Source organism: Cryptomeria japonica, chromosome 2, assembly GCF_030272615.1.
Source record: "Cryptomeria japonica chromosome 2, Sugi_1.0, whole genome shotgun sequence".
Taxonomy (NCBI): Eukaryota; Viridiplantae; Streptophyta; class Pinopsida; order Cupressales; family Cupressaceae; genus Cryptomeria; species Cryptomeria japonica.
Window position 1 is genome coordinate 104704464 of NC_081406.1, and position 4280 is coordinate 104708743.

Sequence of the window (4280 nt, forward strand, 5' to 3'; positions counted from 1 at the left end):
GCATCCTTCCTTACCAAAACAAAGACAAGATGACATTTTCTTTGACAAGAAAATTATGTTTGAAGCTATCAAATACTTGGTTGATTTGTGGGATATTTATTCATATCAGGTTCCTACAGCATTTGTTTGTGTATCTTCTGCGCATTATTCCAATGAAGTACTGGGGCATGTCCTAGTGGTGTCTACATAGGAAGTTCACTAAGATACATGATCATAGGCAAAAATATAGTCATAGATCACTACGTCTTGCTGACTACAGCATATACCTTGACCATATGAGCATAAACCATTACCAAGGATCCATATTCTTTATTCTTTATGTATATATTGTTTGCTTGCAAAAACAAATGCTCCTTCTTTGGTTCCTCCTACCTCATCCAAACTAGATGAAGGTTTTTATCCCTTATTACGGTATGAACTTGTCTCAAGATATGATCAACCCAAGATCAAGGAGGACGATCCAAGTCATGCATGAAAGGAGATAATCCTTGTCTGTTCTGCAAGCAATACTCAGGTCAACTTGATCCATTATATCAAGTTGCTTGTATTAACTTGCTATTTCAAAATCCATGTAAGGAATACTCAGGTCATCTTGAATCATTATGTCAAGTTGCTTGTGTTTTCTTACAACATTTTAAAGCTCAATGATGAAAATAGAGCACTATGGGTCGTCATTTCATCTCATCTATTTATATATTGCATTTCGTTGCATATCGCCAATCCATTTACTCATTCATATATGTGATTTTGTATGCAAATGTGAACAAAGTTAATATGAGTAGTTATATGAAAATTGAGTTGGTCTTGGAAACGATCACGATAGAGTACTCTGATACATCATCAGTGCATCATGCAAAGTCTAAAACAACCTTTGCATTCCTTTATCATGGTCATATGCATCATCATTACATTTAATTGCATTTAGTACATTTCATCTCATTTTAGTTGCATAAATTGCACACGGTTCATTCTCATTTACTTGCATTAGTATCATTATTCCACTCATGACATTTAGATTCACTTACATAAATAATTATCCTTATTTGCATTTACTACCATGATTAGCCATAACTCAACATTCATTTATCTATCCATTAGTTAAAAAGTGCATTCATTTATCCATTTTAGTGTCTTATTATACTCATTTTATTTTCCTTAGGATTCATTTAAGATTGCATTCATTATCCCTTTTTAAATTGCATTAAGGTGCAATTATTAACCATAAGTTGCATTATCATCACATTATCATTTTACTTCATCATATTTGGGCATTTAGAATCATAAAACCATTTGTTCCAAACATTGGTTCATACATTATAACATATGCATTCATTTAGAAATCATCATTTAAACATTTGTACTTTACATTTGTTTATCCATGTTGCATTCATTTTTAAACCATCTAGATGCATCTCCATAAATGAATCATTCATTCAAAACATTGCATTAACATCATTGCATATCATTATATCATCCTTGTATTCATATAAAGTACAAGATACTATCTATATCATTATCATATTATGCATATATCATCATCACGACATTACATACGTAAAGCAATACATCAAACAAATCATGTATATATAAACCTGCATTCACATGTTAGTATCCAACATCATAAATCATCATAAAACATGCACATAAACAACATATAGGAATCATCTCATAAACGCATACATATACACGTATCCATCTAAGCATCAAATCATAAAATCAGCATCCATACATGTCATCAAAATGCATATCATCACAAAAATATGGGATCTCCTCATATATATCATCTCATATCTCAGAGTACAATGAAGTCAAAAAAATTTGGCTACCAAGAGCCATCCAAGATACAGGCCAAAATAACAATATAAATACATGCATGCAAAATGCTCTCTCAGATGCCACTCTGACTAGATGCTGCACCACTCTCTCCACCTGCTCCCCCACTTGTCCCTGCACCATCTGGTCTATCTCTTTGTGGAGGCCCCTTCAAACCCCCATTAGCTCCTGTGCCACCTGACCTATCTCTCTGTAGAGGACCCATCACACCCCCACTGCTCTACATCCTCTGCGATCACTCTGATCTGGCCTGCCGCATTTGTGAATAGCTCAGTGCTCGTTGACTAGCTGGAACCACCTACTCATATAGACCCCGCCAGTAATCAACCTCTCCACCTGCTCTCCGTACCTCCCTCTCTAATGACTCCACAAATGGCCCCTATCCCTATACTCCCTCCAAAACCCTCACCCTCTCCTGCAACTGGATCACCTTGTCAACGACCTGATCTCTCTCCTGCAAAACTACAGTCAGCTCTGACTCCCATGCAAATAGCTGCACATCTCTAGCTGCAACCTCTGCCTCCAAATCCTCTACATGTGTCTCAGTTGCTGTAAGTTGAGTCTGCAAATATACTAGCATATGATCCCAAAGATCTCCAGTAGCTCCCTCCCCTGTATCCATAGGTGCATCACCTATAGCTCCCTCTCCAGTGGCTCTCTCCCCTCTATCCATTGGTATCTCCCTCTCCATACCTCAGCCACCTAATCTCACTCCTCCCGACATCAACGATCCTTGTGATATCCGCAATGGCAAACCACCTCTCCCTCTCCACTGGACTCAACCACCTAAGCCACCTCCACCACCTGCACCATCCCGTCCTCCTCCACCACCTCCACCATCCCCTCCTCCTCCTCCACCTCCCCTCCTTCATCTCTGCCCCCTCTCCTTAAAATCAGGAATCAGCTCTGCCGGATCTGATATCTGCAGAATCAGATGAGCTGCCATATACTACGTATACTCTTCTGATACCCCTGCATCTACCACCCTCGACCGTATATCCCATGGTCTTGTGTGTAACATCTAGAACTCTGCCAATGCTTGATCATAGGTTAGTACTGGCCCCCATGCATATCTCTCTCGTACCACCCTAACATACTCCCTTGATCCCCTAGGAACTCTCTACTACCGTCCAAACTGTCTCATAACTCTGTCCGGCACCTGTCTCTCTACATGGTAGCATGTCCTAATGAGGAATCGAGTCATGAATACATAGGCAACACCTCCACATTGTCCTCCTAGGGCTTGCACTCAATATACAGTCTCCAAATAACTGCATCCATGTCATCCATCACCCGCTGCCACCACTCTAACTTCCCCTGGTGGGGCTGACTCATCATATCGATGTACATAAATGCATAGGGCTGGTCAACTACCTAAAATCTAAGACTCATTGGTCGAGTAACTAGTAAGTGCTCCCATGCCCATATATGCAGCAACATCACTCCCACTGCCAAGGAGCCCCTCCCGTGGTACACTACCTCATGCAGCTCCTGATACAGGTGCGCTAACATGCACGGTCCCTAGGCAAATCGAGTCCCCTCTATCATCATCTTCTCAATAACCTACCCCCAACCCATGGCCAGACCATGTGATCGTCTATCAGGACATAGTAGCCCCCCAACAATCCCCAACAACACTACTGGTAATGGCTCGTACAACGCGGTGATATCCTCCCAAGCTATGGAGCCATCATCAATATAGACATCCTCATCAAAAAATCTCTGTACCACCAAGGTACCCCACGCTCTATCATAGGTGACCAACTCCCCTCGAATCAGAATATGCAGGATGCGCCATACATCCTCTAGTGTCACTATCATATCCCCCTATGCCAAGTGAAACGTGCATGTCTCACTGTGCCAGCGCTCTGCCAAGGCTGTCATCAAACTATGATTCATCTAAATCATAGGCATATGCATAATGTCATATAGCCCAGTTGTTGCAATGCAATCAATCTTGGCCTCTGTTAGCCGATCACACAACCTCTGTGTGGCGAGATGCCTCTCGCATAACTGTAAGATGCGCAGATCCTCCTACACAAGTGCATCAAGCATCATCATTAGTTGTTTTGTTTCAAACTTTCTAAAGTTTAAACCTAGACTATCAATAGATACTTTGATCAAGTATCTTTGGGTATCAACAGGTAAGCAATCATGGTACACCTAGATTTCAACAGACATTTATTCTAATGACCTAAGTCTCATCAAGGCTGCTATGGTTCAAAACAACTCTCACTCCACATCTTCATCCATTCATCATTGGCATCCGGAGATTCTCTGATCAAAACACTGGGGCATCTATTTTTCTACACAAATGTGCTATTTCACCCACAAAAGTGCTCATTCCATCCAAAAGCGCTAATCGTCTAACAAAAGTGCTCAACCAACTAGGCAATAGTGCTATATTGACTATGCAAAAGCGCTACTCCATAGCAAAAGCGTTCAAT